This window comes from Moschus berezovskii, chromosome X (genome assembly GCF_049115385.1).
Source record: "Moschus berezovskii isolate FMDL1 chromosome X, NW_MosBer_1.0, whole genome shotgun sequence".
NCBI classification, from domain to species: domain Eukaryota; kingdom Metazoa; phylum Chordata; class Mammalia; order Artiodactyla; family Moschidae; genus Moschus; species Moschus berezovskii.
In genome coordinates, this window is record NC_142488.1 from 19,805,858 (window position 1) to 19,831,191 (window position 25,334).

General features: G+C 39.6%; 1 pseudogene; it reads left to right on the top strand.

Moving 5' to 3' along the window:
* Window positions 1–24,495: 24,495 nt before the first annotated feature.
* LOC129564478 (large ribosomal subunit protein eL18 pseudogene) lies at window positions 24,496–25,119 on the top strand (annotated as a pseudogene).
* Window positions 25,120–25,334: the final 215 nt, after the last annotated feature.

Consider the following 25,334-nt stretch of genomic DNA (forward strand, 5'->3'; position numbering starts at 1 on the left):
AAACATTAAACTGGTTGAGATGTGTTTCCAGAAAGAATTTATACTTCAATCTGATCTCTATGTTAAAGGATTTGTGCATTTGTTTATTCGCTTTAGGAAAACTAAGGCAACTTATTTTGTAATGGAGAAGATTGAGTATCTGCATGTGTCTCATGACAACACAAGACTGGGTATGGGGGTAAGGAAGGGAATTGTGCTTCTGAGGTCAGACTTGAGTTCTCACAGCTCTAGGGTGTTCTCTTTGAAGGAAGAAATCTTTCAGCTATCAGGCTTCCCTTGGCTCAGCTGGTAAAGAATCCGCCTGCAATGCGGGAGACCTGGGTCCGATCCCTGGGTTGGGAAGATCCCCTGGAAAAGGGAATGGCTACTCACTCCAGTATTCTGGCCTGGAGAATCCCATGGACTGTATAGTCCTTGGGGTCACAATGAGTCAGACATAACTGAGAGACTTTCACATCTGGAGACTGTAGCTTAAATCCCTGTTAGCTTCTGCTCAAAGCCATGCTCTATCTTATTGGTGTGTTGTCAATAGCTTGTCCTGTGGAAAATATGTTGGGAAGCATGAGGGGTGGCCAAACATTCATAAACTGTTGCAGGTAGGGTCAAATGGCACAACTGCTTTGGAAATCAGTTGGGCAACATCTGCTAAAGCTGAGCATATGCCCACCCTAGAAGCCAGCAACCCCACACATAGGTATAGTCCCAACAGAAAGGTATACATATGTTCACCAAAAGTCATGAACTTAAATGTTCATAATACCACTCATCATATCCAGATGCCCATCAACTGGGAAATGGATAAATACATTTTGTAATATATACCAAAGGGAATACTCTACAGCAATGAGAATGAACTGCAACTCTGCACAACATATGTGTAACTCTTTCAAACAATGTTGAGTGAAAGAAGCCAGGCACAAAAGAATACGAAGTGCATAATTCCATTTATATCAAGACAGGCAAAACAAATCTATGGTGATATGAGTCAAGATAAGATTACCCTTGGAGAAGACTACCGACTGACTGGAAAAGAGGCCAAGGAGGGGCTTCCAGGATGCTGGTAATGCTCTTGTTCTTGATATGGGTGTTGGTTACCTGGTGTGTTCAATTTATACTAATTCTTGAAGCTATATACTTATGGTATGTGCACTTTTCTGTGTACATATTAGATTTCAACAAATGTCTTAAAGGTAATGTTTTCACATTCTGCAAACTGGGCACTGAGCATCTGGAGTTATTAATGCTGCTGCAATCTAAACCTTGTGCTCTAATTTTGTAAACTGTTATTGTTTTCATGTGTTTATGTCTTGTTTCTCTAATTAAATTTTAAGCTCTTTGACGGGGATGCCTGTGTCTTGTTTTTCTTTGTATTCCCGCGGCGGACAAACAGTGTGCATGCTCATTAAATACTTGTTCATTTATCAGGAGAAAAAGCAGTCTTGCCTAGCTACCTCGTGGAAGGGTATGGTTTTCATGTCCAATTGTAGCAGAATCTTTTAATAATTATGTTCACTAATTTAAGACAGTCTTAGAATAGAGTGGCTATTTTGAGCTCTTAACCTTGTGTTTTAGACAATCTGATGTGCCAAATGCTTTGACTAAAATCTCCTGAGATAAAATGCCAGCCTTGGAATAGATTTTCTGAGAAGCCAACTTTGAGTGCTGGCAGAAAATGGAGTGGCTGACTGCCAACTGTGGGTGGGAAAACTTGCTTTGAACTTTGCTTGACTATCTCGTTGACTTACTGTGCCATGGGTGAATTCTCTCTGGCTCTTCAGGGTCTGGAGAGATAGAGGAAGAAGCACAGAGAGAGAACACATAGCAACTCCAGGGCCTCAGTCACAGCGGGAAATGGTGCTGGCTTAAGACACTGTTAGCGAAATGAGTCAGCATGTCAGCTCAGCCAGAGGACAAAATCTCCACAAGTTAGCTATAACTGCAGCGAAAATCCATCCTAAACTGACAGCAAGCACTCATCTTCCTCCTTAAAGTAAAAACAGCCCTTGGTGGAAAATTTTACATCATAAATAATGCACATAGTAATACTTCAAACTGTGGGGACCTATAGGTAAGAATTGTTTGAAATCTTTTTTTTCCTCCCCCACCCCGCTTTTTTTTTTTGGCTTGGCTCTGAAAATAAAATGGTTGATTCTTTTTAAAGTGACATGTGGAAGAATCCTTTCAGACCCTAGGTTATTAAACACTTATGCTGAAAAAAAAATGCAGACAAAAACATATTTTTCTGAAACCAATAATTTAACTGATTCCAATTTGGGATGCTATTGTGATTCTCTGGTATAATATTTTTCCACTTGGAGACTCAGAGTTAATTCTGGCTGCTTTTGTAGTCAGCTTATAAGAGCAGTGGAAAGAAAAAGAATGCTATCCCCAGTGTTCTGTAGGATGCTACATTGATTTCTTGGTTTCATGTACATTGCTTTTGGGGGTTCGGAACTTCCCTCACAATTTACTATTCCCTTTCCCTTTCTTGAAAGCACACACATGCACCCCCTTGAAGGCAGAATTAATCTCAGCAAGAATTCTGTGGAAGTTGGACTTCCTTTATTTGGGATCTGAGAGGAATTTGTATAGAGCCAAAGTCTTGAACACACTGCTAGGAGCCTGGATAATTCTGGAAGCCATTAGAAGAAAACAGAGAAGCCCTTCAAGTGTAGTGAGAGCTCATCTGCAAGTGTGAGCAGTTAATTAACATTGTCTTTTCATTTCCTTTCTCTTCTTTCACACCCAGAAAGTGCCAAGGCATCAAAGTTGATTGAAGGTAACTGGTCCTTCAATCAGAAAAAAGGGAAATTTCAGGTGATTTGGAAACACTTCTGATCTTACATTGATTTATTCTTTTTCGGGAAAGTATGAGAGTTTTTCATTGTTTCTTGACCCTTTCCTGAAACTTCCGAAGTTTACCAGACTTGTGCTCAAATGTAGAGCTTTGTATTTTATTGTTAGTCTGAATCACATATTTAAGGAGCTAGAATTTTGAAAGCCATCTTTTAAGATGGCTTATTGTCATCTCTGTAGTCTCAAACACTTATGAATGGGGCCGTTGTGTGTTCTGAATAGTTGAATAAATAATTCAGTGATGAATAGTTATTTAAAGACCATTGTATAGATAAAGCAAAAAGAAGACAAATTCACAAGTTTAGACAGCTAGGACTCTGAATATTCAGGAGTTAGTAATGAATTTCTGGCTTTGTGGGTCTCAATGCAGGTGATCTCATGTACAGATGTCAGAGTTGAACCATAAAGAATGTTGAGCACCAAAGAACTGGTGCTTTCGAATTGTGATTCTGTAGAAGATGTTTGAGAGTCCCTTAAGGAGATCAAACCAGTCAATCCCAAAGGAAATCAACTCTGAATGTTCATTGGAATGACTGATGCTGAAGCTGAAGCTCTAATACTGTGGCCACTTGATGCAAAGAGCCAACTCATTGGAAAAGACCCTGATGTTGGGAAAGATTGAGGGCAGGAGGAGAAGGGGATGACAAAGGTTGAGATGGTTGGATGGCATCACCAACTCAGTGACATGAGTTTGAGCAAACTCTGGGAGATAGTGAAGGACAAGGAAGCCTACTGTGCTGCAGTTCATGGGGTTGCGAAGAGTTGGACATGACAGAGGCTGAACGACAACAGCAATGTAGGTGAAAAACTGAGATGAGATCATACGTTTTAGGGTGGAGGTGGTGGCAGGTTTTTCATTATGTCCAAGAGATTTTGAGGTGGGGTGTGGGACAGAGGGCTCCTGTAATTATCAGGGTAAAGGATAATTTACCCTGATAATATCTGAGAGCCACAAGATATCTACTGCACATTTCATGAAAGCCTGTATGGAACAGTCCAGAATCTACTGGTACCATGTCTGCTTTCAACTTCCTTCCCCGTATCATCAGAAGGAAACTATTCACCTCTAGTTCCCTTGCATATTCTGCCTCTGTTTTTGTTTCCTACCATACTTTTCTTCTAGAACCCCCTCTCTCCTAGTCCTTGTCTCTTTTCAAGCTTATCTGCCTCACACCCATCATCCTCATGGAGTATTCAAGCATGTAGCAGCTTCAGAACCACTTAATTTGACCATCTAGTTTCCTTGATTATGAAGTCAGATGCCACAGAGATGTCTCTTAAAAGAACTACTACATTATATGAGTTGTTGATGCTACCTTTAAGATTTAGATGAGACTGAAATCCATTCCCTGCCATGAAGATGTCTGAAGCAGGCAATCCACATGGTCCCAGGGGGTTTTAGGACTGCTATGGGCCAGTGAATGTCACATATTCATTTTTCTACCTCTTTCTGAATAGGAATGCCTATTATGGTTACCCTGTCTCATTCCACCTATTTCTACACATGTTATAGCAGGGATCAGCCAACTTTTCCGTAAAGGGCCAGATAGTAAATATGTCAGGCTTTGTGGGCTTTATGTTCTCTGCAGCAACAACTCAACTGGCCATGGTAGCATGAAAGCAGCTATAGAAAATTTTAATGGGTGTGGTTGTATTCCAGTAAAACTTTACAAAATACTGACTGGATTCATCCTGCAGGCTGTAGTTGCTGCTTCCACATACATTATCCCTTTCATTGTGAGACTCCTATTATCAAGAATTTGTCACTTTAAACCTCTATATCACTTGGCTTTTATTTTACAATTTGTTTTTTCTTATCCTTTCCTCTTGTTTTATGGCAAAGCACTCCAATCAGATTTCTAGCATAGTAATGTGGTCTTTGGCTGGGTCTATTCTGCTACGTACATATCCTAGCTATTAAGATCTTTATTGCTATGATTATATTTTTGACACTTAAACATTTTCACTTGGTTCTTTTAAAATCTTCCTTTTACTGCCTCATGATTCAAATAACCTTCCTTATCTCTTTGAGGGTATTTAATATGCCATCTGTTCCAGTAACTCTGTTTCATGTGGTATGCATTATTTAATTTGCTTTTTTGGTGGATGTTGTATTACTCAGAGATAAAATTCTTTTGGCTAGCATGGTCCTGTTCCTTGGGTACCAGCTACTCTCTCTAGTAATGTAATTTTGGAATGGATGAATTTCAGGCTGTAGTTGTTTATACCCTGAATGATGATTTTTTTTACCCTCTATTTTTTACTTTGTTTTAATTGGAGGCTAATTACTTTACATTATTCTATTGGTTTTGCCATACATTGACATGAATCTGCCCCGGGTGTACATGTGTTCCCCATCTTGAATCCCCCTCCCACCGCCCTCCCCATCCCATCCCTCTGGTTCATCCCAGTACAATGATTTTTTAAGGAGAGACAAGTAGATTAATCCAAGTCTGGAATACCTCAGAAACCACAGAACCACCTTCATTTGCTGCTATGCCACAGGAAACTCTTCTAATCCTTCTAAATCATTTCTATAAATACTTGAAGAAGCCACATTGTGAGGTGGTGGTCTGCTTAAATTGTTATCTATCAGCTCTGGGAATTCAGACAGTAATAGGGGAGAAGTGACTGCCTGTGTGGCCCAGGACGAACTATATGTCTTTATCAACTCCTTCTGCAAGGATGCTTCCATACTACCTTGAGAGAATCTTGCTAACACTGGCATTCTAGGCTCTCTCTCCCTTTTCTATGTGAAGGGATATGATCATGTTGAGAGAATGGGGGCAAAGGGTAAGAGGAGAACTTCAAGGCTCTCCCTTCACCTATCTAATTCCTGCTGTATTTGTCTGTCCATTGCCCCAGACTGCCACTATCCCTAGAGGCACTTCCTATGGCTTCCCAAAAGTCTGAAGAGTTTTTTTTTCATTTTTGTTAATTCCTTGGTTCCCTCTTTTCCTCTCACTTGTGAAATTTCTCCATGGTTGATTTTGAGAGAGGGGAGCTAGCAACCTCTGTTAGTTCTCCATCTTGTCAAGAATCAAAAACTCCATGAAGCTATCTTTTATATTCATCTTAAGACTTGCTTGGTCAAATAATTAAGGGTTGTGTGACAGTTACACTGACTTACATTGGTAAGCAGGAAAGGAGAAACAGGAAAAAAGAAAAGAAAGACAATAAATGCCTAACATAAAATATAAGCAGAAGTATTAATATGAGTAACTAATGAATTTAAGTGTTCTAAACTCACTGTTAAAAGCCAGAGAACATTAAATTGAGTTTAAAAATAAGATTTAACAATATACAATCTACCTATAACAAATGAAACAAAAGGATACAGAAAGATGGAAAATAAAAAGAATGAAAAGAAGTAACGAACAGATGCAAGCCAACAGAATCTGGGATAGCATCTTAATATCTGATAAAATAGAATTAAACAAAAAATATAAGGGATAAACAGGTCTTTGTATACAAGCAAAAGTTATAATCAGAAGGAAAAAGGAAACATGAATATGTATGTATCTAACAATGTAACTTCAAAATATATAAGCAATTATTCATGATATGGGGAAAATTAATTATTCAACAGTAACTTATTTAGATGTTTAAATCTACCTCTAAGACTGACAGATCAAGAAATCAAAAACAAACTGAAACATGGGAGGTCTAAATATACAAATTAATAATCTTTAGCCATGAGATATTAATTAAATCCAAATCAACACATTCTTTTTGAGTATATTTTCAAAAATTGATGATGCAATAGGCCACAAAGGAAGCCTCAATAAATTCCAAAGTATCAATATTAAAAACCTATGGTCTCCTACAGTAATATAATAAAATGAGAACATAAAATTAAAGAATTGCTAAAAATTCCTGTGAGATTAGAAACTGAGTAGTCTACTAAAACCCCCTTTGATTAAGAAGTAAAGTATTAAAATGAAATTCAAGTGAATTACAATTAAAATACTACTTGTCAAATTTTGTGGGACACAGAGCAATGTCCTCACATAGAGGGAAATTTATAACTTTTAATACATTTATCAAGAAACAAGAAATGTTGAAATGAGCTCCTTTCAAGTCAAGGAGTTTTAAAACTATGAATAAAATAGAGACTAAAAATAATAAATTAGCATAATGAATAACTCTAAGTAATTAAATTTGAAAACCTAGATGACTAGATTCTTTTCTGGAAAAAAAATTTTAAATGCTAAAATATACCTAAGAAGCTGATGAAAAAGGACAGGAAGCATCAAAAAAAATTCATGACAATTAAAAACTCCTTTTTACTTTCCAGGACCATATGTTTTTAAAGGTAATTTCTACTAAATCTTCAACGAATAGTTAATTTTTACCTTAGGTAAGTTGTTCTGGAAGATAGAAAATAAGTCTATTTTATGTTTTTAGACTAATGAACTCTGGTTTCCAAAATTGGACATGGACAATATAGAAAAGGAAATATTATTTATAGGTCTCTCATGTATGAATGTAGATGCCAAAATTGTAATGGAGGAAAAGAATATTACTCTCTCAATTGATGCAGAAAATGCATTTAATGAATTAAGACCTTTTTATGATTAAGTCTTCACAAACTAGGAATATAAAAGAATTTTCTTTATTATGGGAAAGATTATACATCAAATTTCTAGAGCAAATATTACATTTAATTGAGAAATCTTGGAGAAATTTTTATTATCAGGAATGAGGCAAGAATACCTCTATCATTACTACTGTTGAATATAGTACTGGGACGTACAAAGTTATAAGAAAGAAAAACAAACTAAGTTTATAAAAATTGGAAGGCAAGCAATAAAGCTATCATTATCTGTTCAGTTCAGTTCAGTTCAGTCGCTCAGTCGTGTCCGACTCTCCGCGACCCCATGAATCACAGCACGCCAGGCCTCCCTGTCCATCACCAACTCCCGGAGTACACTCAAACTCATGTCCACAGAGTCGGTGATGCCATCCAGCCATCTCATTCTCCGTCGTCCCCTTCTCCTCCCGCCCCCAACCTTTCCCAGCATCAGAGTCTTATCCAGTGAGTTAACTCGTCGCATGAGGTGGCCAAAGTATTGCAGTTTCAGCTTTAGCATCAGTCCCTCCAATGAACACCCAGGATTGATCTCCCTTAGAATGGACTGGTTGGATCTCCTTGCAGTATAAGGGACTCTCAAGAGTCTTCTCCAACACCACAGTTCAAAAGCATCGATTCTTCGGTGATCAGCCTTCTTCACAGTCCAACTCTCACATCCATACATGACCAAGGGAAAAAAAAAATCATTATCTGTAGATGATATCAAATCTACCTAGAAAAACTAATAAAATCAAGAAACAAGCTGGGCAAACACAAGATCAACTTATGAAATTAATAGCATTTGTGTACACTAGCAACAAGGGCCTAGAAATGATGGTTTTTAAAAAGATACCGCTTATAATAGCAAAGTGAAAGTGGAAATCACTCAGTTGTCTCTGACTCTTTGTGACCCCATGGACTATAAACAGTCCATGGAATTCTCCAGGCCAGAATACTGGAGTGGGTTGCATCCCCTTTTCCAGGGGGATCTTCCCAACCTAGGGATTGAACCCAGGTCTCCCGCATTGCAGGGAGATTCTTTACCATCTGAGCCACCAGGGAAGCCCTATAATAGCAAAGAAAGAAGAAAGCAAGAAAGCAAAAACAAAACTCAAAAATAAAATACAAAAAATATGCAGCCAACCAACCAAAAAATAAATACCTGCAAAGTTGCTGTTGACAAATTATGACCTTTGGGATAATCCAGCCAACAACCTGTTTTTGTAAATAAATTTTTTTGAAGAACAGATACAACAGTTTATGTCTGCTTTCATGCAACAATGACAGAGCTGAGTTTGAACAGAGACTGTATGACCTGCAAAGCTTAAAATATTTACTACCTGGCCCTTTACAGGAAAAAAAATTTGCTGATTTCTGCTCTAATGCATACAGGAACGAACATAACCTCAAATATACAACACCTGTGGGAAAAAGTTTTAAAGTTCTATTAAAGGATAGAAAAGAAGATCCGAATAAATGAGGAGACATTCCATGATCTTAGATTGAATGACTAGATTTTATTAAGATATTCTGTCACCTCCAAGTTAGTTGAAATTAATTTTTTAATTGATGTGAAATAATTGTTTATATTCATTATTATTAGATGTAACTCAAATCCAGAATTAATCTGGATTTTTGAGGCACTCAAAAACTTTATTTTAAATTTACTATGGAAGAATAACCTGCAAATACCTAAATCAATTTTTAAAAGGAAGAACTAAGAGGGGATTTATCTATTCAGATATTAAGATACAGCTCAAAGCCACAACAAGAAAAACATATGTGGTACTGGTGTAAAAACAAACAGATCAATGGAATGGAATAGAGAACTCAGAGACAGACCTTGTATATATGAGAATTTAATATGTGATCAAAGTAGCACTAGAAATCAATGGAAAAGGATGAATTGTTTAGCAGATGGTATTGAGTAAACTAACTCACTTTATGGAGAAAAATAAAACTGGGATTCTACTTAATAACCATGTTCAAAAGTGGTTTCCAGATGCATGAAAGAATTAAATGTGAAAGATGAAGTTATAAAATTAATAGAAGATAATGCAGGATATTTGTTTGTGGCCAAAGGGAATGAGACTCTTAAATAAAGCTCCAAAGCAAAAAAAAAGAAAGAAAAGAAAAAAGAAAAAGAGGAACTGACTATGTAAAAATTAAGGGTGGTGGTAATTTAGTTGCTAAGTCGTGTCCAACTCTTATGATCCCCTGGACTATAGCCCACCAGGCTTGTATGTCTATGGGATTTCTCAGGCTGGAGTGGGTTGCCATTTCCTTCTTCAGGGGATCTTCCCAATCCAGGGATTGAAGCTGGGTCTCCTGCATTGCAGGCAGATTCTTTACCAACTGAGCCACCTGGGAAACTGCATAATTCCTCTCCAATAAAGAAAATATGGACAAAGTAAGCAGTCAGATGATAGAATGGGACAAAATACTTCCAATGTCAAACTAACAAGAAACTCCATCAAATAAATAAGAAAATGATACTCTAGTAGAAAAATGAGCAAAAGAAAAAGATGTAGCAATTCATAGAAGAAGAAAGCAAATGACTACGTCAAGTATATGAAGTTATGCTCTAAATCCTTAGTAATCAGAGAAATGGAAAATAAAACAAGGGATATCATTTTGCTCTTATCAGATTGGCAAACATCTGAAGGGTGGGAACACTAACAGCCTGTGGGGAAATAGGAATCATCATACATTGCTGGAGGTATTGTGGGGGTGGACTATTGCAACCATTCTAGAGAGCAATATAGCGTATTTTAGCCAAATTAAAAACATCTGTATGCATTATAACCCAGAAATTTCACTTTTGGTTATATATCTCAGAGAATTCTCCTAGAGATCTGTAAGGTGGCCATATTCAAAGATGATCATCACATATTATGGCTTCCCAGGTGGCTCACTGGCAAAGAAACCACCTGCCAATATAGGAGATGTGGGTACAATCCCTGGGTGGGGAAGATGCCCTGGAGGAGGAAATGGCAAACCCACTCCAGTATTCTTGCCTGGGAAATCCCATGGATAGAGGAGTCTGGTGGGCTGCAGTCCACAGGGTCACAAAGGGTCAGACATGACTGAGCGACTGAGCACACACACACATCACGTTATGTGTGGTAGTGGGAAGTAGGGGGCAATCTAGATGTGTACCTCTGGGACTCAATATGCCAGCAAATCTTGAAAACTCAGCAGTGGTCACAGGACTGGAAAAGGTCAGTATTCATTCCAATCCCAAAGAAAGGCAATGGCAAAGAATGTTCAAACTACTTCACAATTGCACTCATCTCATATGCTAGCAAAGTAATGCTCAAATTTCTCCAAGCCAGGCTTCAACAGTACATGAATCATGAACTTCCAGATGTTCAGCCTGGATTTATAAAAGGTAGAGGAACGAGAGATCAAATTGCCAACACCCGCTGGATCATTGAAAAAGCAAGAGAGTTCCAGAAAAAAATCTACTTTTGCTTTATTGACTACGCCAAAGCCTCTGACTATGTGGATCAAAACAAACTGTGGAAAATTCTTAAAGAGGTGGGAATACCAGACCACCTGACCTGCTGCCTGAGAAATCTGTATGCAGGTCAGGAAGCAACATTTTGAACTGGAGACGAAACAACAGACTGGTTCCAAATCGGGAAAGGAGTACATCAAGGTTGTATATTGTCACCCTGCTTATTTAACTTATGTGCAGAGTACATCATGAGGAACGCTGGGCTGGAAGAAGCACAAGCTGGAATCAAGATTGCCAGGAGAAATATCAATAACCTCAGACATGCAGATGACACCACCCTTATGGCAGAAAGTGAAGAAGAACTAAAGAACCTCTTGATGAAAGTGAAAGAAAAGAGTGGAAAAAGTTGGCTTAAAACTCAGTGAGAGACTTTATTTTTTTGGGCTCCAAAATCACTGCAGATGGTGACTGCAGCCTTGAAATTAAAAGACACTTGCTCCTTGGAAGAAAAGCTATGACCAACCTAGACAGCATATTAAAAAGCAGAGATATTACTTTGCCAACAAAGGTCTGCCTAGTCAAAGCTATGGTTTTACCAGTAGTCATGTATGGATGTGAGAGTTGGACTATAAAGAAAACTGAGTGCCAAAGAATCGATGCTTTTGAACTGTGGTGTTTGAGAAGACTCTTGAGAGTCCCTTGGACTGCAAGGAGATCCAACCAGTCCATCCTAAAGGAAATTAGTCCTGAATATTCATTGGAAGGCCTGATGCTGAAACTGAAACTCCAGTACTCTGGCCACCTGATGCAAAGAACCGACTCATTGGAAAAGACCCTGATGCTTGGCAAGATTGAAGGCAGGAGGAGAAGAGGACGACAGAGGATGAGATGGTTGGATGGCATCACCGACTCGATGGACATGAGTTTGAGCAAGCTCTAGAGTTGGTGATGGACAGGAAGGCCTTGGGTGCTGCAGTCCGTGGGGTTGCAAAGAGTCGGACATGACTGAGAGACTGAACTGACTGACCACTGAAGAAATGAGTTAAGAAAATGTCAACGGTGCAACTGATGGAATTCTGTACAATAATTGGAAGCATCTGACCACTTGTACACAGTCACATGGATATCTTTAAAACGTAGTGCTGAATGGGTAAAGATTAAGCAGGGTATGTAAATGAGAGTAAGGAATGAAGCTAAATAAATACAGTACAGTAGAGAATTCCTTGGCGGTCCATTTGTTAAGACTCTGTGCTTTCACTGCCATGGGCTGGAAGTTCAATCCCTGGTTGGGGAGCTAAGACCCCATAAGCTGCACAGTGTGGCCAAATAAACAAATGAATAAAATAAAAAAAATATATACTACAGCTGGACCTTGCATGGACCAACAATGACAGACGAACAGAGGAATAAAAAACTCAATCTCCCCCCAGCCATTGTCCTTAGCTGAATGCCCACTGCCAACTGCTCTTGGGCTCACTGCTTCTAACTTTGCTGTTATACTGAGCTTTTACTGGGAAAAGTCTCCTTGAAAAATCTTCCCTTTTGCCTGTACTGTAAAAGGTTAGGATTTCCTCTGCTTCCCAGCTTTTTGGGTGTGACTGTCAGTCTGATCCAATTGAATTTATAACTGCCAGGTATTTCTTTCTTTTATGATTTATTGCTGACACCCATCACAGACTCCCAATAGACTGTGGAATGATTATTTTTATATTTCTTATTCAATGGTTTTTGCAAGAAGGAGAGGTAAAATATCTGTGGTCACTCAATTATCTCGAATCAGAAGTCTGAAAGATTTATTATTTACTTTTTAATTTTGTGCTTCAACACTCCTAATCTAAATTTAAAACCTAGGGTTGTTGAAATAGCTTTCTTAAGTATTTTAAGCTTGGCTTCTGAGAAAATTGCTTTAAATTCAGAACTCCAACAAGTTTAGACAGATCTACTGTTTGTGGGTTTTTAATATGCCCTCACGCTCAACATCCTGGGTGCAAATTTGAGAACATGGAGCTATCTTAAAATTGCTTTAGCACTTGAAGTGAAATTAAATTCATAAATCAATAAAGAAAAGAAAGCAAAAATGCATAAAAGCAGTGATTTATTTATGCATTAAATGCTAATATTGACACCTCTTATACTTCTTTAAATTCCAAGAATATCCGAAACTTGTTGATTATTTTAATCTTATTGCTACTGTGCTTAGAAATGTACTTCTTGAAATTAACTTTTAAAATTAAAATATAGCATTTTAAAAAGTGCACAAATCATAAGTACACAGCTTGATGAATTTTCAGAGTAAATAGAACCATGTGTAATCACCAACTATATCCAGAAATAGACTTTACCCACAGCCTAAAAGGGCCCTTCATGCAAATTGCCAGTCAAGGTAGCTCACATCCTAACTTTTAAAACCATATATTTGCTTTGCCTGTTTTTCAACTTAAAAAAAAAATGGAACCGAAGAATGCATATTTTGTCTGGTTTCTTTCACTTGACATATGTATGTGAGATTCATCCATGTCAGTGTGTGTAGAAGTAAGAGGTAGATGATTAATTTTCTGTTGCTATACAGTATTCCACTGTATGAGTAAGCCACAATTCATTTATCCTTCTCATATTGAATACTTGGATTGTTTTCAGTTTGGGATTATCAAAAACAGTGCTGCTGTAAATGTTCTTGAGATGTTTCTTCATGCACCTATATGCTCACTTTTTTGGGTTATGTACCTAAAAGTGAAAGTTCTGGTTGTAGGGGATACTTATGTTCAGCAACTGCAGGTACCACTTTCCCCAAGTGCTTATACCAATTTACACTCCCACCAGCATTGATTGAGAGTTTCAGTTACTCACATCCTTGCCAATACTTGATATTATTAGTCTGTCAAATTTTATCCCTTTCACGAGGCATGGAGTCATATCCCATTGTGGTTTTCATTTGCATTTTCTTGGTGATCAATATGATTCAGTACATTTTTATGTCTCTTGATTATTTGGATATCCACTCTTGGAAATGTGCATTTAAATTTTATTGCCCATTTTCCGTTGGATTGTCCTTTTAAAATGTATTTGTAGTAGTCTTTCTCTACAAAATATACAAGCAGTTCACATAGCTCAATACTAGAAAAATGAACAACTCAGTCAAAAAGTGGGCAAAAGGACTAAACAGACATTTCTCCAAAGAAGACATACAGATGGCTAGTAAACACATGAAAAGATGCTCAATATCACTCATTATTAGAGAAATGCAAATCAAAACCACAATAAGGTATCATCTCACACTGGTCAGAATGGCCATCATCAAAATGTCTACAAACAATAAATGCTGGAGAGGGTGTGGAGAAAAGGGAACTCTCTTACACTGTTGGTGGGAATGCAACTGGTACAGCCACTATGGAGAACAGTGTGGAAATTCCTTTAAAAACTGGGACGAGAACTGCCATATGACCCAACAATCCCACTGCTGGGCATATACCCTGAGGAAAGAGACACATGTAGCCCAATGTTCATTATAGCACTATTTACAATAGCTAGGACATGGAAGAAACCTAGATGTACATCGGTAGATGAATGGATAAGTAAGTTGTGGTACCTATACACAATGGAATATTATTCAGCTATAAAAAGGAACTAATTTGAGTCAGTTCTAATGAGGTGGATGAAACTAGAGCCTATTATAGAGTGAAGTAAGTCAGAAAGAGAAAGATGAATACTGTATATTAACACATATATATGGAATTTAGAAAGACAATACCGACGATCCTACAGGCAGGCAGCAAATAAGACACAGACATAAAGAACAGACTTTTGAACTCAGTGGGAGGAGAGGGAGGGATGATTTGAGAGAAAATAGCATTGAAACAAATGGCAACCCACTCCAGTATTCTTGCCTAGAGAATTCCGTGGACAGAGCCTGGTGGGCTGCTGTCCATGGGGTCGCACAGAGTCAGACATGACTGAAGCGACTTAGCATGCATGCATGTATTGGAGAACGAAATGGCAACCCACTCCAGTGTTCTTGCCTGGAGAATCCCAAGGACAAGGGAGCCTGGTGGGCTGCCGTCTATGGGATCGCACAGAGTCGGACACGACTGAAGCGACTTAGCAGCAGCACTGAAACATATACATTCAGTTCAGTCACTCAGTTACGTCCAACTCTTTGCGACCCCATGGACTACAGCACGCCAGGCCTCCCTGTCCACCACCAACTCCTGGAGCTCGCTCAAACTCATGTCCATCGAGTTGGTGATGCCATCCAACCATCTCATCCTCTGTCGTCCCCTTCTCCTCCTACCTTCAATCTTGCCCAGCATCAGGGTCTTTTCAAATGAGTCGGTTCTTCTCATCAGGTGGCCAAAGGATTGGAGTTTCAACTTCAGCATCAGGCCTTCCAATGAATATTCAGGACTAATTTCCTTTAGGATGGACTGGTTGGATCTCCTTGCAGTCCAAGGGACTCTCAAGAGTCTTCTCGAACACCACAGTTCAAAAGCATCGATTCTTTGGCACTCAGTTTTCTTTATAGTCCAACTCTCACATCCATACATGACTACTGGTAAAACCATAGCTTTGACTAGATGGCCCTTTGTTGGCAAAGTAATATCTCTGCTTTTTAATATGTTGTCTAGGTTGGTCATAGCTTTTCTTCCAAGGAGCAAGTGTCTTTTAATTTCAAGGCTGCAGTCACCATCTGCAGTGATTTTGGAGCCCAAAACAATAAAGACACTGTTTCCCCATCTATTTGCCATGAAGTGATGGGACTGGATGCCACGATCTTACTTTTCTGAATGTTGAGTTTTAAGCCAAATTTTCCCACTCTCCTCTTCTACTTTCATCAAGAGGTTCTTTAGTTCTTCGCTTTCTGCCATAAGGGTGGTGTCATCTGCATATCTGAGGTTGTTGATGTGCCAGGAGAAACATATACATTACCATATATAAAATAGATAGCCAGCAGGAATCTGATGTATGACACAGGAAACCCAAAGCTGGTGCTCTGGGACAACCTAGAGGGACATAGTGGGGAGGGAGGTGGGAAGGGAGTACAGGATGGTGGGAACACGTGTATACCTATGGCCGATTCATGGTGATGTATGGCAAAAACCATCACAACATTGTAAAGTCATTATCCTCCAATTAAGATAAATAATTAAATTTTAAAAGAGGTAGTCTTTCTTTCTCGCCCTCTTTCTCCAACACCCCTTCCCCCTCACCCTTTTTCTTCCTTGTTTCTTCTTCTTTAAAACATATGCTGTGGGTATAAATCCTTTACCATTTCTATGTGTTGAACAGTATTTTCTCCTGGCATGTGGATTTCTTTGAACTTTTTTAATGATGTAGAAGCTCTTAACTGTAATGTAGTCAGTCCAATTTATGAATAGTGTAGTACAGTGTCTTATCTCAGGTTTCCAGTTCTTTGATAAAATTCTCCACTTGTAATTTAATTTTTTAAACATATTATCAGGGCCATTTAAAGTCTAGGTTTTCCGCGGATTTCCTGTGGGTCTTTTTCTATTGTCTTTTAAAAAATTCTGGGTTTTGGTTACAGCTCATCTCCTTAAATGTCTGATTATTTTTGACTGAGTGCCAGATATTTTCACTCAAAAGTTGATAGCTGTTTTGATGCTCTATGATACAAACTTTCTCCAGAGCGGATTTATTTTTTCATTTGTTAGGTAACTAGGTTTGGGGATGATCACATTTTACCAGTCTGAAACTAAGATGACTTAAAGCTGTGCTTTAATCCTTCTGAGGACTGTTTTATTTCCAGTTCCTCCTTCCTCCTAGAACATAGCCCTTTGTGGTCTTGATGGCTTGAGAGATTTACCAGGGTGCTTTCTCTTAATCAGTCTGAACTCCAATTTGTGTCCCTTTATGCTCTGTTATTGGAGAAGGCAATGGCACCCCAGTCCAGTACTCTTGCCTGGAGAATCCAATGGACAGAGGAGCCTGGTAGGCTACAGTCCATGGGGTTGTGAAGAGTTGGGCACGACTGAGTGACTTCACTTTCACTTTTCACTTTCATGCACTGGAGAAGGAAATGGCAACCCACTCCAGTATTCTTGCCTGGAGAATCCCAGGGACGGGGGAACCTGGTGGGCTGGCCTCTATGGGGACGCACAGAGTCGGACATGACTGAAGTGGCTTAGCAGCAGCAGCAGCGTGCTCTGTTATGCTTAGCTTTTCAGCCTCTCAGCTGCTGCTTTCACTTTTGTTATTGGCAATCATCTCGATGGGAAAAGTGTTCCGAAATGTCTGTCTCGAGAGTCTTGGCTTCCATCTTCTTCTGAAATTTGATTCTGAAAATTCTCACTGCCTTGGTAGTTCTTTGATTCATTCAAGCTAAGGTTTTTTTTTTTTTTTTTTAATCGTTTGTTCAAGCTTTTCTAGTTGTTGTCAGCAGGGTTGTTGGTTTGAAACAACTAGGCAGCTATTGCTCCAGAGGAAACTTTCAAAAGTAAAAATCTGATCATGCCTTTTCTCCTCAGAAACCTTTAATATGTCCTAATTTCTGCCCATTCCTACCTTTATTTTTGTATTTTTTTTCTAAAGCAGACATACTGTTTTACACTTCTATAGCTTTTCTGATATTTGGTCCTCTCCCTGGCGTTCTCTCCTGTCCCTTCACTGACTGAATAATGGTCTCTTTTTTCACAACCCATGTTCTGTTTTGTATCCTTCCTCAGACTCCCTTCTCTGTCTGGCCTCTTATTTCATACATACTATTCATGCTATAGGGGCTTCCCAGGTGGCTCAGTGGTAAAGAATCCGCCTGCCAATGCAGGAGGCACAAGAGACATGGGTTCAATCCCTGGGTTGGGAAGATCCCTGGAGGAGGAACTGGCAACCCACTCCAGTATTCTTGTTGGGAAAATCCCATGGACAGAGGAGACTGGTGGGCTACACTCCATAGGGCCTCAAAGAGTCAGACATGACTGAGTGGCTGAGCATGCACGTACATATTCTAGCTGTAACTCTCATGCAGCCTTCCATTTGTTCACATGTCTGTCTTCCTCACTAGAATGTGAGTTTTGTTTTCTTTCGGCCCAGGCCACATATGATTCCTCGTTTTATTTCTAAGTGCCTAGTGCAGTATTTAGCACCAAAGAGGTATCAAATGAATATTTCTTGGACTGAAATGAATTGGGTGCCAAATTCAAATCTAAGTTTGATTTGGCTCTGAGGTTATCTCCCAGTCTGTCCTGTAAAGGCTTTACATAGGTATGACCACTTGCAATGTCTCAGGCTTCTTCCTGCCTGGTTGACGGTCTTCTCTTACAGAACTGGTTAACTATTCTTTTTCTTGTCTATTGTGTCTAATAATATCACAGACTGGTCAGTACCTTATACTAGGCCTGGTATTAACTCTAGTGACCTCTCAGCTCCTGTTGGAATTGTTCAAAGTTCACAACTTAAAGTGAAGAGTACTTAATTTCTGTTTCAAGCCATTTGTTTTTACTGGATCTCCACAGTTCTCCACAAATACTTTTAGCCCATCCGGATTTTCCTTAGAAAATGGCCATATTCTATGTTGAGTGTTACCTCACAAAGTCTTTGCTACTGTGTAGAAGTCATTTATTCTGTGCTTATCCCAAGGATCTTGTTAAATGTGTCCTCTCCATATCTCTCCAGCCTGGATGTGTCTGAGGATTTGTTAGTTCATTCTTTCATGGCATGTGAGCAACATGGCTTTCAAATAACTTGCATGTTCATTAATGACAGTAATAAATATTAATGTTAGAATGTGGTGTAATATATTTATATTGACTCATTTATATTCTTCCAACCTTCAAAAACTGGTTTGAGACAGACTAGGTAATATTATAAAATGATGACAAGATAAAAAGAGAATTTTCAAAATAAGAAAAGGAGAAGAACTCTAACAAGAACTCCTTGCTATAAGAATTGATAGATTCTGTATACCAAATTTAGCTCTATGTCTCTTGGTGGCTAGGGAGAAAAAAAAGAGAGAGAAAAACCCAGTAGACTTTCAAACTTGCATTTTCTCTAGTTAGAACTAATTCAGCTTCTCCAGAGAAACTACCAATATCTTTATGAGGATACCTGAGAGAAATTTATCACTGGGTTCTTTGTGTTAAAGTGTTTTTAGTATCATTAGATTTGTTTAAACATTCTATTTAAAAAATAGTATTTAAAAAATTTCTCTCTTCCTTAGCCCTCACTGAATGCCTGTGTTTACTGTTAAAATATTCTATAAAGACAGTTGTAGAGTGAGGGGAAGGTAGGCCAAGCAAGTAGCCTTCTCATGATGTAGCTTAACCTGAAGAGGGATCTGGACGAGCCTTGAGGAAGGCCTGCTGACATCTCGCTATCAGTTTCTAATTCCAGCTAAATAATCTGATATTTTAAAAAAATTAAAGCTATTTTAGACATCCATTTTTGGAAAAAGGAGTAGAAATATTTACACAGGTGATTAAAGAAAGCAACAATTCGATTTAAATCATAATTTCCTTCCCTTGCTGTGAAAATGAATGATGCCAGGTATGGTTTGGATTGCTGTTGGGTTTTCTGTAGGGTCTGAATTATCATTAGGAACCACCACCAGCACAAAGAACAGGCAGATGGTACTGTGACAGATACTGAAGATGTGGAGATGATCAGGACACATGGAGCTTACAGTCCCATAGTTAAACATCTAGGAACATGTGTTAGATATTGAAAGAATGTACAGTGTATCCTTTTCTTATTGCTGCTGCAACAAATAACCTAAAACTTGGTGGCTTCAAACACGTAATTATTCACTTAGATTTCTGGATGTCAGAAGTCTAGAATGAGTCTCAAGTGATAAAATCTAGGTGTTCGCATGGCTGCATTCCTTCTGGAGGTGTAATCTGTTTCTTGCCTTTTCCAGCTTCTAGAAGCTTTCGGCATTCCTTGGTTTGTGGCTCCCTTCAGCAATTGTATCACCACCATCTCTGCTTCTATCATCACAACTCCTTCTCGATAAACTTACCTCAGTTCAGTTCAGTTCAGTCGCTCAGTCGTGTCCGACTCTTTGCGACCCCATGATTCACAGCACGCCAGGCCTCCCTGTCCATCACCAACTCCCGGAGTTCACTCAAACTCATGTCCATCGAGTCGGTGATGCCATCCAGCCATCTCATTCTCTGTCGTCCCCTTCTCCTCCCGCCCCCAATCCTTCCCAGCATCAGAGTCTTTTCCAGTGAGTTAACTCTTCGCATGAGGTGGCCAAAGTATTGGAGTTTCAGCTTCAGCATCAGTCCTTCCAGTGAACACCCAGGACTGATCTCCTTTAGAATGGACCAGTTGGATCTCCTTGCAGTCCAAGGGACTCACCTACCTCACTTTTATATGAGAACGATTATCAATACATTGGGATCACCTGCAAGATACAGGATATCTTTTATTACTCAAATATGCAAAATCTCTTTTACTACTGAGGCAACACTTTCAGAATTTTGGGGATTAATATGAGGACATTTGGGGGGGCAATTATTCTTCCCACTATATATTGTAAGCACACAATTGCCATAGTCTTTATTTGTCTATCTATATCTATCTACCGATCTTCCATGACCTTTATAAACATGGTCATTTTTTCCATTCTTATTGTGTTCAAACATTACAGTTTAATTTTCAAATTTTCCACCTCTGAAATGGAGCGATATACTCAGAGGATGGTTAAGAAGATTTAATAAAGTGAGTGTAAGGCATTTAATACTAAACTTGGCACACAGTAGGTACTTAGTACACGTTAGCTGAATGGAAATGGAAATGTAATACCTAAAACCTGTATGCCAAAGAGAGTTTGAATCTAAGACTCTCTGCAAGAGATCCAACCAGTCCATTCTAGAGGAGATCAATCCTGGGTGTTCATTGGAAGGACTGATGCTAAAGCTGAAACTCCAATACTTTGGCCACCTCATGCGATGAGTTGACTCACTGAAAAAGAGTCTGATGCTAGAAGGGATTGGGGGTGGGAGGAGACGGGGATGACAGAGAATGAGATGGCTGGATGGCATCACTGACTCTGTGGACATGAGTTTGAGTGAATTCCGGGAGTTGGTGATGGACAGGGAGGCCTGGCGTGCTGTGATGCATGGGGTCGCAAAGAGTCGGACACGACTGAGCGACTGAACTGAACTGAACTGAACTGTAAAACTCTTTGGACAGAGGAGAAGTTTTTGTTCTTTTAGGTTGGTGCATATTTTCAAGAGAAAATAGAAAATGTGGCTCCAGGTAATACTAGCTTTGTGTCCCGTATTCGAGAAGGAATCATATGGTGAAATATCACATGCTTTGACATTCTCTTCCATAAAACATAAGGGTGAAAACTTAAAAATAGAAAAATAGAAAATCTCAACAATAATTCTGGTAGAAACGACTTGTAACTGTCTAGTACTTTATTTTTTTTCTGGAACAGTTTCCACTTGAAGAACTCAAATTACTTGGGACATGTTAGCTAATTCTTGTGGTACCAGGTGTGTCTGGTGCAATGAGGGAAGAGGTAGTAGTGAAGAAGGGGAAAGCTGGGAAATGGGGCCGACGTGACAAGCTAAGGTTTGTGTTTGGAAGCAGTTCTTGGCAAAGGTGAAAATATTTTTAGGTAATCTTTTCTTTTTCCTGTGAAAGTCTGTAATACTCTAAAATTTGCTCCATTCTTACAGCCTAGAAATAGAACCCTGGAAATAGAAAGACTGCACTTTGGTGGTTATTGTGGGTTGGGAAGTGAAAGCCAAGAGTGGTAGTTCTAAACCTTGTACTTTGTGATTTCCATGCCTCACCCGCTCTGGCTTCTCTGAGCCCCAGTGGCACATATCAACAAATTTCCTGACTCTGTACTCTTTTCTCTGATGACCCTCCTCCACACCAGAATAGCTCTATTTAAACTTTTATTTGGATCACCACTGCCTGACAGCAGTTCAGAGTTCTCTCCCTCATGAGATTTCAGCAGATTTCAAACCTTGGTCAAAAGACAGTACTGGTGGAAGATTCAGCTGGCCAAGGAGACACATTTCTTCCATTCTTATTGTGTTCAAATTGCTACTTATTTTGAATCATTCGTTTCACAGTTTCTTACTGAGGATCACTTCAATAAGCTATCAGGGCTGGATACTAAAGTTATAGCAGTAATTCTATAGCTTCTGCTGTTATAGTGAAAGAGACAAATAATAAACAAGGAAACCAACATGTACATTAGACAGCTCAGGTTGTTGAAGTACTGAAATAAGCAGTGTAACAAGATAGAATGCAATAGGAGCTAGTTTGGAAAAGGTGGCTAGTTTAGATAATTGATCTGGCTGAGGAATATAAGGAAGGCTAGTGTGGTCAGAACATGGTGAGGTAGGGAAAAACTTCATGAGATGAGTTTAGGAAGGCAGATGCTCTTTTCAGTGATGCTTAGGAGCTTGGATTTTAAGAACAATGGGAAGTCATGAGGGGCTTTTAAATGGGGGTAATAACATTATCTGATTTATGGTTTAAAGATCACTCTGACTTCTGAGTGGAAATTAGAAAGGGGCAAGAACAGGGAGATCTGCTAGGAGATGTTGGTGGTGAGGGTGTTGGTGGCATGAACCAGGGGAAAACTATGCCAGTAGACAGATTTGGGGTGTTTTAGAGGTATAGTTGGAAGGAGGAGCTGTAAGATTGGTTATGGGGGTTGAAGAAGAAAAAGGAAACTTCGGTGATCCCAGGGTTGGGCTTGACCAATTAGGTGATTGCTAGTGCCATCTACCAAAATGAAAAAGTCAGATACAGAAATGGATTTTGTGAAGGGAGGGGATCTATGAGTCTCTGGCTTAAGTCACTAATTCAGAGGAATTTCTAGAGCAGTCTGCCTGACTTCCCAGGGAAGATGTCACAGCATCAGAAAATACAGTTTGGGCATATTGAATACCAATGGTATTTAAAGCTACGAGACTGCATGAGTCCATCAAAGTAAGACAGAAAAGAGGTATCTGGGGCTTATAAACATTTGGAGATGGCAAAGGAGGAACCAATCAGGGAAAGTGTGATGTCCCTGAAACTGAGAAAGGAAGTTAGTTCAACAAGAAGACAGTGATCAGTTCTGTTGTGTCACTCAGAGGATACTAAGCTTGAGGACAGAGAGATGACCACTGGATCTGGCAATGTGGAGTTCACTTGTGAACCTGAATGAAGTGGCTTCCATGATGTGGTGGGGAGAGAAGGCACATTGTGAAAGAGTGAATGAGATGGGAAGAAATGAGGTAAACAAATTAAGACACCAGTTTTGGCTTTCCCAGACTTAGTGTTGTTATCTTTTCAAAGTTTGTTGTGATGCCTTGAGCAATCCTTGGGAATGGGTAATGATGTGGTAAAAAGGAAGAATTTATATTCCCCACTTGAGCTATATTTGTCATGTAATACTAATTCTAGTGTCTTGATCAACCATATTTGTATTGGAATCTCTCATTACCTTATTTTTAGGGTGACAGGTGAATCTTTAACTCTCTGTCCTCTCTCTCTTTGCAAATTTTCCCCAGTTATCCCTTGAATAAAATATTTTGGTATGTTCTCTGTATGTGAATAGCACTCTGTATGTGCTATGTACACATTTGGCATAGACTCTGGGGTTTCCCAGGTGGCACTAATGGTAAAGAACCTGTGTCCCAAAGTGGGAGACTAAGAGATGTGGGTTTGATCCCTGGGTTGGGAAGGGCACCTGGAGGAGGGCATGGCAACCCACTCCAGTATTCTTGCCTGGAGAATCCTATGGACAGAGGAGCCTGGCGGTCCATAGGGTTGCAAAGAGTCAGACACAGTGACTCAGCACGCACCCATGCTATACCTATTGCAAACATTCTTGATTGTCTTTTAGTTCTTCAATTAATTTTGGGCTTCCCTTGTGGCTCAGACAGTAAAGAATCTGCCTACAATGCAGGAGACATGCGTTCGGTCCCTGGGTCAGGAAGATCCCCTGGATTAGGAAATGGCAACCCACTCCAGTATTCTTGCCTGAAAAATCCCATAAACAGAAGAGCCTGGCGGGCTACAGTCCATGAGGTTGGAAAGAGTTGGATATGACTGAGAGATTAACACTTTACTTCATTAATTTAAATGAAATTCTCTTTCATGTGGTTAGTTTCCATGTGCTCATAACCTTTCCTCTTCCAGCTTTTTTCCTCTTTGGTTTTGGGCAGAGTTACCTTGACTAGGTAACAGCTGTATGTCCATTATGTTGCAGAAAGAAGTCGTATTTTCCCAAATGAGAACACAATTTTGGAGGAAAGTAGATATTCAGGAAACAGACTGTAGGTGGTTGCTAACTGTAGGGTAGGTATTATGTTTGATTACAAGTCTTTCAGTCAACTCTTACCATTATGGTCAGTGATAAATGACACCTAAGACTAGACCAGAACAGTAAGAGAAGAATAAGAGCTTTCTAAGTGTTGAAAGAGAAAAAAACCCAGCCTAGAATTCTGTAACCTGTGAAATTACCTCCAAAAGTGAAGTAGAAATAAGGACTTACCCAGACAGACTAACATTGACAGAATTTGTTATCAATAAACCTGTCTTGCAGGAAATTTTAAATGAAGTTCTTCAGAGAGGAGGAAAATGATACAAGTCAGAAACTTTATATAAAGAAAGGAAAAGCACCTCTCTTTCCGGACCTGGCTAAGGAGGAGGCGCCATCATGGGAGTTGACATCTGCCACAACAAGGACCGAAAGGTTTGATGCAAGGAGCCCAAGAGCCAGGACGTTTACCTGAGGCTGTTGGTCAAGCTGTATAGGTTCCTGGCCAGACGAACCAACTCCACCTTCAATCAGGTTGTCCTGAAGAGATTATTCATGAGCCACATCAACCTGCCACCGCTCTCCCTTTCCCGGATGATCCGGAAGATGAAGCTTCCTGGCCGGGAAGGCAAAACAGCTGTGGTTGTGGGGACTGTAACAGACGATGTTCGTGTCCAGGAGGTGCCCAAACTGAAGGTGTGCGCTCTGCGAGTGAGCAGCCGCGCCCGGAGTCGCATCCTCAAGGCCGGGGGCAAGATCCTCACCTTCGACCAGCTGGCCCTGGACTCCCCCTAGGGCTGTGGCACTGTCCTCCTCTCTGGTCCTCGCAAGGGCCGAGAGGTGTACAGGCATTTCGGCAAGGCCCCAGGAACCCCGCATAGCCACACCAAACCCTATGTCCGCTCCAAGGGCCGCAAGTTCGAGCGCGCCAGAGGCCGACGAGCCAGCGGTGGCTACAAAAACTAACCCGAGAGTTTACCTTGTTATTAAAAAGATTTTGGATGCTAAAAAAAAAAGAAAGGAAAAGCATATGAGAAGGAATAAGTGAAGGTAAAATAAACACATTCCTTTTTCTTATTCTTAACTGATCTAACAGATAATAGTTTAATAACATCAACAATGTATTACTTATATATGCTCATGTACGAGTGAAATTAATGACAGCAATGATATAAGTGAGTCAACTCATCTCATGAGGTGGCCAAAGTATTTCC